The 14887-nt window shown below is 36.1% G+C and overlaps 1 protein-coding gene across 3 annotated transcripts in view; it reads left to right on the top strand.

Moving 5' to 3' along the window:
• LOC136856062 (ankyrin repeat domain-containing protein 17-like) overlaps positions 1-14887 on the top strand; it is a 76704-nt gene that overhangs the window by 44739 nt on the left and 17078 nt on the right. Inside the window, exon 1 of one of the 3 annotated variants that reach the window (XM_067133664.1) lies at positions 7697-7821. The exons of 1 other annotated variant lie outside the window; for it this stretch is intronic. The gene's annotated coding sequence lies outside the window, so the exon portion shown is untranslated. Of the gene's footprint in view, positions 1-7696; positions 8022-14887 lie in introns of those variants that run through there. One more of the 3 variants, XM_067133663.1, reaches the window with a different exon arrangement.

The raw sequence follows: 14887 nt of genomic DNA, 5'->3' as shown, positions 1-14887 counted from the left end.
AATATGAAAGTTGGTGCCTCCCCGCCCCATGAAATTTTTCTAAATCCGCTAGTGGCTGTCTGGTATACAACTGGCTTGCGGAGATATTGTCACCAAATCAACATTAAGGAATATAATATAGAGGTTGTTGTTGCATTCAAGCATGAATTATTACAGGGCTTCTACAGAATCTTTATGGTTTATAAATTTTCTGGAATTCTAGAAAGCAACAAACACGATAACTTTGAAGCTCCGCCCCCTTGCTAGAGTTGCCAGGTGTTGTATTCTTGATAATTTTTGAGCAATCTGTATCTTCACTTTTCATGTCAATAGTACTACATATGGCCTTAAGCACCTTTATTAATAAGGGGAGCGACAGCATTATTTTGAAGCCAAGATGAAGAATCAATAAAGGAACCACGACGTTATTTCGAAGACAAGGCCCATCTTATTCAGAAGCTCAGTGAGGAGTCTCGAATGGATTGCATGATTAGCAATACATATCTGATATGACAAAAGACTTGCCTTATTATTTTTTACATTACATTTTAATATATTTATATTGCATATAATTCTCCATATAAAATATATGAAATTATGCATACAATTGAATTAATTACATAACATTATTAACTTTTCTTTTAAAAAATAAAAAGATAGTATTCTCACTGCAGAAATTACCAATTTGGTTCTGGAGATTAAACGGACCTTTCTTCGTTATTCTTTTTGGGATATTTCCCGAAAAAAGCCGTAATTCTTGACCACAAACATAATACAGTGCTTCCCTACAGTTCTTTTTGGGATATTACCAGAAAAGTCATAGTTCTCGATGTCAAATGTAATGTCTCCTTACAATTCTTTTTGAGATATTACCCAAGAAAGCCATAATTCTCGACGACAAAGATAATGTAATGTCTCTCTATAGTTCTTTTTGGGATATTACCCAAAAAAGATGACAAATGTAACATAATGCCTCCCTATAGTATTTTTAGGGATATTACCCAAAAAAACCAAAATTCTCGATGACAAATGTAATTTCTCCTCACTGGCGTCATTTCAAATCTTTCTTTGGGGTGGGGCAAAGGTTTAGAACTTATATGGTAGAAGACCATCCACATATTATTATTATTATTTCAAAGGCTATGGGGTAAGCCAAGTCATAGGGGGGCCATCAGTGTCTTGAGGGAGGAAAGTGGCCCGCAGCCTCCCCCAAATACTTCTACAGAATCTTTATGGTTTATAAATTTAATGGAATTTTAGAAAGCCACAAACTCGATGACTTTGAAGCCCCGCCCACCTCACTAGAGTTGCCAGGTGTCGTATTCTTGGGATTATCTAAGAATCTGTATCTTCACATTTCTTGTTGACAGCACATATATGGCCTTCGGCACCTTCATTAATTAGGGAATGACGACGCTATTTCTAAGCCAAGATGAAGAATCAGTAAGGGAACCACGACGTTATTTTGAAGCTAAGATGAAAAGACTAAATGAGGCTCGTTTTAGTCAGGATCTTTGTAAGGAGTGTCGAACAGGTTGCATGATTAGCAATACATATCTGATGAGACGAAAGACTTGCCTTTCTGTTTATTACATTTCATTTTGGCATATTTAAATTGCATGCAGTTCTCCATATAAAATATATGAAATTATACAAAATGTCAAATTAATTACATAATATTTTTAATTTTTCATTTAGAAAATGCAAAGATGTCAGTATTCTTGCTGCAGAACAACACCCTATATTCCTGGTGAAGGAAAGATTTCCTTCGAATTGTTCTTTTTGGGATATTACCCAAAAAAGCTATAATCCTAGATGACACGCATAGCTTAATGTCTCCGTACAGTTCTTTTTGAGATATTACCTGAAAAAGCCATAATTCTCGACGACAAACATAACGTAATGTCTACATACAGTTCTTTTTGGGATATTACCCAAAAAAGCCATGATTCTAGATGACAAATGTAATGTCTCCTTACTGTTCTTTTTGGGATATTACCCAAAAAAGCCATAATTCCCGACGACAAACCTAATGTAATGTCTCCCTACACTTCTTTTTGGGGTATGACCCTAAAAAGCCATAATTCTCGACGACAAACATAACATAATGCCTTCCTGTAGTTATTTTTGGGATATTACCCAAAAAAGCCATAATTCTCGACGACAAACATAATGTAGTGTCTCTCTATAGGTATTTTTGGGATATTACCCAAAAAAGCCATAATTATCGATAACAAACATAATGTAATGTCTCCCTACAATTCCTTTTGGGGTATTACCCAAAAAAGCCATAATTCTCGTCAAAAAACATAACGTAATGCCTTCTACAGTATATGGTGCTGGATTTTTTTTTTTTTTTTAATGTTTTGGTTAAGACGTTCTGCAGGTCACCTTTGAGAACCTCTTGGTAGTCTTGTAGAAGTCGGCATATTTCTGTTTGGGGTGTAGCTACTACTGCGATGGGGCCTGATTGTCGTCTCTGCTGTGGCTATGTGGTAGTGGGCTGTTTGCACATCTGTTGAGGAGATGATACTGGACTAGTGGTGTCATTTCAGATTTGTCTTGGGGTAGGGGGAAGGTTTAGAACTTCTATGGTGTGTGTGGGCTGGTGAGTGAAGCAAGCCTTATCAGTTGGGGGTGGGGGGCTGCTATAAGCCCCTCTGAGAAATTTTTGGAAATTTGTGTTCATTTTAGAGTATTTTGAAACCATATAAGAGCTGTATTGCGTTAAAACGCAGCAAACAGGTGTGCTACACCCACCCACATATTATTATTATTTCAAAGGCTATGAGGTAAACCAATTCTTAGGGGGCCATCAGTGTTTTGAGGGAGCAAGTGGGCGCTAGCCTCCCCTCAGATACTTCTACAGAATCTTTATGGTTTATAAATTTAATCGCATTATAGAAAGCAACAAACTCGATGACCTTGAAGCCGCCCCACCTCACTAGAGTTGCCAGGTGTTGTATTAATGGGCAATTTGTATCTTCACTTTTCTTGTCGACAGTACATATATAGCCTTCAGAACCTTCATTAATAAGGGAATGACGGTGTTATTTCGAAGCCAAGATGAAGAATTGACAAAGGAACCACGACGTTATTTCGAAGGCAAGACGAAAAGACTGAATAAGGCCCATCTTATTCAGAAGCTCAGTGAGGAGTCTCGAATGGATTGCATGATTAGCAATACATATCTGATATGACAAAAGACTTGCCTTATTATTTTTTACATTACGTTTTAATACATTTATATTGCGTGCAATCTTCCTTACAAAATATATGAAATTATGCATAAAGATTAATTTAATTACATAACATTGTTAACTTTTGATTTAAAAAATAAAAAGATGTCAGTATTCTCAACTGCAGATATTACTAATTTGGTTCTGGAGATTGAACGGACCTCTCTTTCGTAATTCTTTTTGGGATGTTTCCCGAAAAAGCCGTAATTCTTAACCACAAACGTAATCCAGTGCTTCCCAACATTTCTTTTTGGGATATTACCCGAAAAAGCCACAATTCTCGAGGACAATCATAACGTTATGTTTCCCTATAGACTATAGTTTTTTAGGGATATTACCCAAAAAAAGCCATAATTCTCGACGACAAACAAGGTATTCTCCTTATAGTTCTATTTGGGATATTACCCAAAAAAAGCCACAATTCTTGATGACAAACATAACTTAATGTCCAGGTATCTTGTTATGTTCTCAATTTACCTAAACAAAACATGTTGTTCGCCAAAGAAGTCAGGCAGTATGCGTCTGTTTACAAATGCTCTTACGAGTAGTTGAGATTTAAAGGAAAATTATAATAAAAATAAGGGTAGTATTTTATAGGTTGCCAATACGCGATATGATATTATAACCTACATTTTTGAAAAGAGCTCTTCATTCTCGTTATTTTGAACCCCACAAAAACTACGCACAAACGTTAAATAAAAAATTAATCAAACCACGACTTATAAGGTGTGGTCTTCCCCGACCTCTCCATAGCTAATGCCGCAAAGTTTTAACCAGTAAACACCCCTATCGTACGTTAGCTTGGTATTTTTAGGTTCTTTTAGTGCCCTATCATTTCCTAACCATTTTTGCATGAAAAACCCAGAATGGGCTTACACGCAAAAATGGCTGGTAACTGGAATCTTATTGACAACTTATAAAATTTTACCAAAAAGAGATACTCTTATAGAAACGCCATTTTAAAATAACAGCGACGACTGTCAGAAATAAAATCACATCTAGTTAATAAATTATGGGACGGCCTGTAGGGCAATTTTTTAATTTTTCCTTTACATTTTTATAACCAATTGTGACCATTAGGCGAGTTTGATGTCCTCATCCTCAATACAGGATACCTTATGAACACAAATCAACTCGTCAGCAACTTTTGGTGATTTTTCAACCGTCGTGGTAAACTGGTTTTGCCAAAGCCTGCAGTAGTTCTGTGTCTGAAGAAAATACTGGAAGGAATGTTCTGCAATCCTGCAGGGCAGGACACGTATTCACTCTCTGCTGAGGAGAAAACTATACAGGTTTTGAAATGAAAGCTATTAGAACTTGACTCTGAAATCTGAAGCCGAAATCTCTTTCATCCAGTTTGAAAGAATCAAGATCAAATATATGAACTCCCAAGAGTGTAGGGGTAATCCTACAGTCTAGTGGTCATCCAAATCACTGCATTACGTTAAGTCAAGACCAGCGCAGATATTTATATCAAATATTTATTGAATCATGGAAAAAAATGAAAAAATGGACAGTTTATCTGCATGCTTACATGAGCAGAGATTATAAAAAAGGGGTGGGGGGTTGAATAAACGTGTCTTGGGGGATATGAACCCATAGAATTTTGAGAAAATCGACAATCTCTGCGTCTGTAAGCAGATAAATTGTTCATTTTGTGTTTTTTTTTTTTAGCAAACATACTTCCGTTTGCAGATCTGTCGAAAGAAGAAATTGAAAATAGGAAAGAAAATTTAAACCAACACTGACAAAGGAGCCGATTTTGGTAGCTAAATGATAAAAAAAATCGTCTCAAAACTTGCAAATGGAGACGAAGTCTTTTATTCTTTTACGCAGTTGCCCATTTCTTATAAAGCAACATCCATTTTCTCTGTCGAGAACAGAGAAACTCACATGGGTGACTTAGCTAACATTTTAACCAGGCAAAATGAAAAAGAATCATTTTATTATTATATTTTCTTTTGCTTAACTCGCTCTACTTTTTTTTTGCTCTGTCTGGCTGTTTTGTGAGACTTAGGGACGCCGTGTTTAGTACCAGCCGTAATTCTAAGGAAAATAGGCCTATAGAAGACTATACATTATGATGAAGTACAGACGAGGTAACAATAGAAATTTACCGAAGTCTTGTCAGAAATTTTACCGTCTTTTGTTTCCGTAATTGTCTCATATTATTTCGGTAAAGTTTTCTAATTATTTCGCCTGTACTGTATCATATACGATATCTTCCGTCGAATTACCCATATATATATATATATATATATATATATATATATATATATATATATACATGTGGGTGTGTGTTTGTGTAATACAAAAGTAATTAGACGATTTAAACTTAGTATATTTCAAAAACTTAATGTGTATGAATGTGACCCTTCCTGATATTGACTTAAATGGTTACGGAAAATTCCCTAACCTACATGAGGCTAGCACTCCCCTTAAGAAAAATCAATTACTAATTATTCCAGTTGTCCGTTATATATTCTTAAAAACGGAGAAAGAGACGTTAGTTCTAAATAGCATCTAGATATAAAGCTTTCTAGCTCAACTGAGTTAGGACAACAAAGATATTACACTGGAATGCCTATAGGTCAAGGTAGATCGCATCTAGGCCTACTCCAAATTTCTAGTGAAGCATAAAAATAGAATTCCCGTCAATATTTTATGCTTTTATTCCCAAAAAATTATAAATATCAATGTCGCTTTTGACATCATATTTTCTAGAAACATCCAACTGGCGTCAGGAATCTGGTATGAGCGGTAGCGAGTTGCAGTTTGGTCGAACAAGCAATATATAAATTAAATTTTCTTTTGGGGTGGAGTGATAGTCTCATGTAGGTCAGGGAAGCCATATTAGTCTAGACGTGAGTCCTCTTGTCGATTTTTAAATTTCCCTAACCATTTACGTCAATATCAGGAAGGGTTACAGTCATATACATTAAGTTTTTGTAATATACTAAGTTTTCGAAATGCGAAAAATGTATTTGCGTTACGCTAAGGATCGTAATCACTTCCTGAAGCTTCAAAAACCCTGAACTTCTCTCTGGTACTATTTATTATTGCAACAGATTTCACGGAGCAAATCGTTGTATCAGATCGTCTATCTTGTTTTTATATTTTGTTTTCCATCAGTTTCCTATAATTGTTTGTTTAAATCGTCTAATTATCTTTGCATTATTGTTTTTACATGTTGCTAAACATGTAATTGCACTTTGGTAGCACCATAAATATCCGCTAAAAGATTTTTTTGTTTTTGTTTACCTCAAAGGATTTTGCTCAGTCAAAGACAGTAATTACTTTTCTACGGTTATTTTTCTTCAAGGAAAAAGGATTAATTCTGAGAGAAAAGCTCCACGCTACAGGTATCCGTGACGCCGAATCATTTACGTCACTACGAAAGAATGCATTATAAGTGAGCGTCGGTTCAGCTGAACCTTTCGGAAATAAGTGTTATTTTGGGATGATGACGTCACAGAATCGGAGCGTAGGGTGCTACGTCGGGGTAAAATTAGCCACGAGAAAAAATATATATTTATCACTTGTTCGACCTAATTGCAAACCTACTACCGCTCACACCAGACTCCTAACTCCTGTTGGATGTTTCTAGAAAATATGATGTGAAACGCGATCTTGATATTTATCATCTTTTGGGAATAAAAGCATAAAATATTGACAGGAATTCGATTTCTCTGTTTCACTTGATATTTGGGGTAGGCCTAAGTACGGATACGGTTATTTCTCTATTGTCCTAACTCATTTTAACTAGTAAACTTTATGTATAGATGTTTATTAGAACTAATTTATCTTTTCTCGTCTTAAAAATCGTCTAACGAACAAATGGACCATTATAAAATTATTTTTTCTCGGTGGGAGCAATAGTCACATGTAGGTTAGTGAAGCCATGTTGGTCTAGCTTTGAGTCCATTTGTCGGTGTTTAAGTTTCTTTAACCATTTATGATGCTTATGACGAGGCGTTCTTCAACAGTTGTGTGTGTATGCGTGTCTGTGTGTTCTAACGACACACCATGCGTGCGTTCGTGGGGCGTTGAAACGAATAAACAATTGGAAAGCGACACGCGCCATATTGATCAATGCCGGATACCGACATGGCACGAAATGGCTACTGATTCATACTAAAGGTTTTCGTGGGGGTCCCTGTCATGTTCCGCTAAAGAGGCTGCCGATTTACAAGGTCCCGATAAGCAAAGTGACCGATTAAATTAGTCACTGACGGGAAATGTTAAGTATTTGTTGTCGTTTCGTGTTTTTTATGTCATCAAAGTCAACCAACGGCTCGACGGCATTTGTTCTCGGAAATGGTTTGGTGTCATTGCATGACAGAACGCTACGTGTGCGCTTTTCCCACCTTCATTTACGATCTCGGAGTTCGAAATTCGTTTGAATTTCGAACCTGTCATTAATATCTCTCTCTCTCTCTCTCTCTCTCTCTCTCTCTCTCTCTCTCTCTCTCTCTCTCTCTCTCTCTCGGTAAAGAAAAGCAACAGTCAGTCATTTGAGTCGTGCGGTACGACAGTTTGGGCTTCCTGGCGTCTTCCGGCAGGGCTGACAACGTACGACCAACAGCCGAAGCAGCAATCAGTAGTGAGTTGACTTAGTTTGAAAGAAGCGACGAATATATTACGTAATTTTGAACAGAAAAAAACTAGTAAAAACCGTCCATTTTACAATTAAATACTGGTGATAGATCGGCCTCGAACTTATATATACTTTCACGTCTCTAAACAGGCAGAATTACCCTCAAATTCTGAAGAATTTATCGGCTGTCTGGGAATTATTAGAAGGTAATGTTCGTATTGACTTTTACTCATTATTGTATAAAAAGTTAGCCTACGCGTTGAATTTTGTTGTATTTTTATCGTAGCATTTGTAGGATTTATTTATAATTATTTAGAAGTTATTCTAAGATAGTGTTTTTACTCTAAAATCTCATTCAATACTTAGATACACAAATATACTTTTAAGCATATACGGTCATACCAGTTGCTTGTTACGTAACATAAAGACTTTCTCATTTATATTAATTATATAATCTCCATATTTATATATTTCGAGTCGTGATATGTTTATTACAGTTGATTCTGCTGAAGTTAGATTTAGTTAGAATACTATAGGTATTTTTTATTATTATTTATATTACTATAATTCCGGTATCTATATATTGTTAGTGTTGTCGTGATATAATGATATATTTATTAGATACGACCCGATAAGGGTAAATTTCTTCAAAATGTGAGAGATATCTTCATATATTAAAATATATGATTATTATCGTCTATTTATCATTCTTTACAGTCTTTCTCAGCTATTTAATTCTATTCACGTTCTTTATAAGCTGTTTATATTCTGTTCAAATTCTTTATCAGCTTACTCAGAACTTTCAATATTTTATTTGCTGAATTTTGCCAGACTCGGTGAAAGCTTTTTAGTTATTTTTTCTTAGGGTACAGTACGATAAACTCAAACTTAACCTTACAAACCTAACCTAACCTAACCTAATCTAATCTAGTGTTTATGCCCATTATATTATGTACTATTTATATATATACATGTGTGTGTGTGTTTGTGTGTATGTATATATACTGTATATGTATGTATGTATATACAGATTATATATACATACATACATACATACATACATATATATATATATATATATATATATATATATATTGTATATATATATATATATATATATATATATATATATATATATATATATATATATATATAGATGCATTTGCTACCCAAGGGTTAGTCCCTCATATCCCCGTCTCTCTCTCTCTCTCTCTCTCTCTCTCTCTCTCTCTCTCTCTCTCTCTCTCTCTCTCTCTCTCTCTCTCTCTCTCTCTCTCTGGCAGCACAGGTTGTAGAAATCATGGAAAATATAAGCTGGGAGTGAATTCCAAAGCCACTGATCTGCGCAGAGTAAACGAGATGTGACAGAACTCTTCCCTACAGAGTAGTATCTGAAAAACTACCTGTAAAAAAAAGAAAATCCTTCCTTTTCATGAGCATATATTTCACCATATTTGCAAACTGTCAATGTCCTAAGATTTTTAAAAAACAAAATGATTGATTATTAAACATCCAACAGCCTTTGGGGGTCTGTTGTAGGCAGCAATAGGCTGGCTGACCAGACTAAGCAGGTAATTTTGAATTCAGGAATCCCAGGTATTTCACCCAACCTTGCAAACACGTGCAAAGCTTCACATTCACGTACACATGCACAAAGAACATTCCTGATTGCTTGCATGTGTTCCATTTAAACTGTTAGTTACTTATGGCTATTTGGTTCGTGCTTTAGGGGGGGAGCTATTCACCTGGGTGTTCAAATATTTATTTTTATGTGCTATTGGCATACCTGAAGGTTAATTGCAGGGTATAAATGCTTGTTTATGAGTTTCTGTATGTGGTTTGAAGTTTGATAGGTCCAGGGAAGTGAAGCAGAATTCAAAAAATGCACAATAATTTTAGCTCTTCCCACACGAGTACCAGCTAATAGATCATTGACCTGCAGCCCTCAAATTTGTAACGGAGAATAGATTTGTTATAGATTATAACCAGTCCTTTACAAAATGGTTATACTGGGGATAGAGTTGGGTGGTTGTACTTGTGCCGAATTTGATACAGACATGCTTGATGCTATTCTTGTTGTAGTTTGTCAAAGGCTTATTATATGTGTTATAATAACCTTTTGTTGAATTATTTTTGTTTTTCTTTTTATTGTGCTTTTGCTTAGCAATGTACATTTGTAATAATAATGATAATAATAATAATAATAATAATAATAATAATAATAATAATAATAATAATAATACTCACGAACTGCAAAGATAATTTATATACCAACATTATCTAGCATGTCTTGATGATCACCCATCCAAGAACTGACCAAACCCAACATCCATCAGCATAACAAAAATATCACTCCCATCGGGTTGACTGTTCCTTGCAACCAATATCCCCCTTTTATCCGGGCTTGGGACCAACTCAAGTCGATACTGAGTTGGGAAATGTCAGTTTTACAGACAGAAGTGAAGGCCATTGCCGAGGTGTTTATATTATTTAAGCTTTTCGATGAGTTTGACGTCATCGAGGTGACTGAGTTCCGTTAAGAGAACTATACTTTATTATAATTACTGTAATTTTGCTTTTTTATATGTATAAAATATATACGTTTATATATACATATAATTATATATATATATATATATATATATATATATATATATATATATATATATATATATATTATGACCTCACAAACTTCCTGATTCTTTTTTAGGCTTCGACACCAAACTTTAGGTCTTCCTGCCGTAACACTTCTTCCTCCTCCTCCTCCTCCTCCTCCTCCTCCTCCTCCTGGGTCATTTCATAATGAATCTTTTTGAGGAAGCCTTGATCCTCTATCGGAAATCATTGGACGGTTTCATACAAGCCTGGCGAGGTGTCTGTGTCTGAAGTCTGTGTCTGTGTGTGCGTATGCGATGCGCACAGACGCACAGACACTTATTTATATGTAATTAATTTAGTCTGTTCTTAATCATTGGCTGTTTTCAAACAAGGTTGTGCGGTGTCTGTGTTTGAAGTCTGCGTGTGTGTATGATATGCACAGACATTTATATAGAACAGGCTTTGTCTGTTCTTAACCCTTGGCTGTTTTCTGACAAGATTGTGAGGCGTCTGTGTCTGAAGTCTGTGTGTGTAGGCGATACACACAGACACAGAAATAGGCACATATTTATATATATAATTGATATATAATTGTAACCTTGTTTGTTCTCATTTGGTAAATATGAACAGTAAGATTTGATGCTTAGATTGAATAATATAATAATAATAATAATATAATAATAATAATAATAATAATATAATAATAATAATAATAACAACTAACATTCCTCATTCCTGAGACCAGAAATCAAAGGCACTGCCGAAACTGTGCTGCGACAGGGCACTGATCAATAAGTGGCACTTCAGTCTACGTACCATAAACTTGCGGAAGGCGACGCTGGGGGCGGCGGGGGGAGGGGTGTCCCTCGACGCTCAAGGTCACTGTCCTGGCCAGGTTGAGGGTGGGAACCAAGGTCTCGAAAAATGGAGGAAATCTGGCGAAGGAGATTTGATCAAAGGAGATATTCTGTGGAAATGGGGGCTTACAGAAAACATATGGAATCGTGTCGTTAATAGATCTCTCTTGCTTTTAGGTTTCGAAAACTGGAAACATTTTAATAGAATTATGTTTGGCAGTAGGAGAATTCAGTAAGGTTTCGAAAACTGGAAACATTGATGGAATTATGTTTGACAGTAGGGGAATTCCGTAAGGTTTCCAAAACTGGAAACATTGATAGAACTATGTTTGACAGTAGGAGAATTCAGTAAGGTTTCGAGAACTGGAAACATTGATAGAATTATGCTTGACAGTAGAGAATTCAGTAAGGTTTCGAAAACTAGAAATATTAATAGAATTATGTTTGACGGTAGAGAATTCAGTAAGGTTTCGAAAACTGGAAACATTGATGGAATTATGTTTGACAGTAGGGGAATTCAGTAAGGTTTCGAAAACTGGAAACATTGATAGAATTATGTTTGGCAGCAGGGGAATTCAGTAAGGTTTCGAGAACTGGAAACATTGATAGAATTATGTTTGGCAGCAGGGGAATTCAGTAAGGTTTCGAAAACTGGAAACATTGATAGAATTATGTTTGACAGTAGAGAATTCAGTAAGGTTTCGAAAACTGGAAACATTGATAGAATTATGTTTGACAGTAGAGAATTCAGTAAGGTTTCGAAAACTGGAAACATTGATAGAATTATGTTTGACAGTAGAGAATTCAGTAAGGTTTCGAAAACTGGAAACATTGATAGAATTATGTTTGACAGTAGAGAATTCAGTAAGGTTTCGAAAACTGGAGGAAATTTGGCAAAGGAGACTTGATCAGGTTTCGAGAACTAGTCTATGGAAATGGAAGGTACATTGAAAATACGACAGAATAGTGGCTATTAGTAGATCTCTCTCGTCAGGTCTCGAAAACTGTGGAATCTTAGTTACTTAACGTCCACCCAGAATACATGCATCATAGGATATGCACGAGGGATGAAGTTGCATGACCGCATCCCTACCTGAAGGTTTTGTTTGTACTCAGCAGATGCATAATTGGTTATCCTCGTAACTGGTGTGGGATGAGGGTGCAAGCCTCACACCCCTGTACCCTTTTAGCTATAGATATTGGCCAGAACTTTTTGTATTTATTCAGCGTCTTGGAACAGATTAATAATGACAGAGATTACTCAGCAAATGGATAAATATAAACATATATAAACAACAGCATTGACTCCCATTATTATTATTATTATTATTATTATTATTATTATTATTATTATTATTATTATTCAGAATTACAGAAGGAAGAAAAAATGATAAAGAAATGTATTAATAAATAAATATATACTTTTATTAGTAAATTATTAAAATACAAGTGCATTGTTCTAAGGTATAGCAATGCATTGTATCGCCCTTGAACTTTTGAACTATAGGCCTACAGAACTTCCGTTTTTCGTACCCGTATGGTACAGGAAACATACGCAACCTGCTCTTGTTAAGCAATTTTTACCCTCACTTTTATCAAAATGGCGTCCGTGCAGAATTGCCCCAAGGTTGATATTTGACAGAAGGGTGACCTTGCGTCTCGCACACGCATATGTATATATATACTCTTTTCCCTTAAGGTCACGTGTTATTAAGCGAGGTCACGCTAGTTCAAATGACCTCGCGCCTAGATTATTGCAAGGACTTTGCTGCTTAGTTTGACAGATGATCATTCCTTGAGTTTTTCTGTTTATTTTTTATTAATGTCAGAGTTGTTTGTTTAAGCATTTACTAAATCAACACGTCCGCACTTTTTTTCCGTCCGTAATTTTTCTGTCCGCCCTCAGATCTTAAGAACTACTGAGGCTAGAGGGCTGCAAATTGGTATGTTGATCACCAACCCTCCAATCATGAAATATATCAAATTGCTGCCCTCTAGCCTCAGTAGTTTTTATTTGATTTAAGGTTAAAGTCAGCCATAATCGTGCCTCAGGCAACGGTATAGGATAGGCCACCGCCAGGCCGTGGTTAAAGTTCATGGGCCGAGGCTCATACAGCATTATACCGAGACCACCGAAAGATAGATCTATTTTCGGTGGCCTTGAGTATACGCTGTAGCGGTCGTGCAGAAAACTCAATTGCGCCGAAGAAACAAAGGCGCATTTTCTACTTATGTATTTCATCTACCGTATGATTGCTGACAGAACATAAGATTAGATATAATTGAAAGATAGATCTAGGCTGAATAATTATGCCTTAGTAACAGTCCGAAAAGGGATGGATGAATTGAGTGAGAGGTGTATTAGATAGTAGGGGCCTGAACGTTCAGCTGAAAGCAAAAGACTGAAACGATTAAGGTCGTGGAAGTTTTCTGCACAGGAGGTTCATCCGCAGTTCAGCAGTGTGAGAGAGTGTGAGAGAGAAAGAGAGAGTGTATTGTGAGTGCACTCTATTTTGACTTATGACCACATACTATCTGGAAGCCAGAGAGAGAGAGAGAGAGTTTTATGCATATGTACTCTGTGTAGACTGTTGACAACATACCATCTGGAAGTCAAAGAAAGAGAGAGAGAGAGAGAGAGAGAGAGAGAGAGAGAGAGAGAGAGAGAGAGAGAGAGAGGCCATTACTATGGCTGCAGACGGGAATAGCACAAAGCCACGCCCTCTTAGCAAATGTCAAAACTGGTTTTCAATCTTAAATGCTCAACAGCAGGTGATATTTCGAAAGTAGGTCGAATTTGGCCCGCAAAGGTCAAGGTCACTTGTACTAACTTATAAGTCGGATTTCACACGGAGTCAAATTATTATTATTATTATTATTATTATTATTATTATTATTATTATTATTATTATTATTATTATTCACAAATCCATTCAATCATTTGATCAATCTCCATCAAATTCTATAAACACTGAGCATTACTTTTGGTCCCTTGGCTACATCTTAATGCTTGTCACTTCGTGAAGATGAGTATTTCTTTCCAGTGATTTTCGCTCAGATTCCAGTTCCTCTGGACAACATTGCTGTTAGGAAAACCACTTTGTTTCTGTTATGCAATGAATTTGAAAGTATTTCTACAGTGAATAAGTATGAAATTCACTGATCGGGATTATGAGAGAGAGAGAGAGAGAGAGAGAGAGAGAGAGAGAGAGAGAGAGAGAGACGGTGTTGATAACTTGAAATGATGAGCCATGAGACCAAGTAAATTGGAGTTTGACCACAACCAACGTCGAGTTATGGGAAAGTAAGGAGGAGCTAAAGGAATGATTATGAAGTGAAAAGGTCAGCAAAATTGACCTGATTTGTCCTTTGCCAAAGTGGGAGTTGAAATTGAACCATTAAGATTAGAGTAGACTTCCTCAAAGAGGCGGAGTTTTATTCAACATAGGTCCAGAGTTCATTCTGATCAATTTTTAGTTAGAGTTAACTTGAACCCCTTTAGGGTAAGATCTGTGTCGCTCTCCTCTCTGACATCAAGAGAAATTTCTAAGTCCAGTGTGGCTGGCCGTGTGAACCATTTTAGTGTTATAAGAATAAACGATAGAAAGTGCCCGGCG

The sequence above is a fragment of the Macrobrachium rosenbergii genome, chromosome 34 (genome assembly GCF_040412425.1).
Source record: "Macrobrachium rosenbergii isolate ZJJX-2024 chromosome 34, ASM4041242v1, whole genome shotgun sequence".
Classification (NCBI taxonomy): domain Eukaryota; kingdom Metazoa; phylum Arthropoda; class Malacostraca; order Decapoda; family Palaemonidae; genus Macrobrachium; species Macrobrachium rosenbergii.
This window is presented reverse-complemented; position numbering and strand designations above follow the sequence as displayed.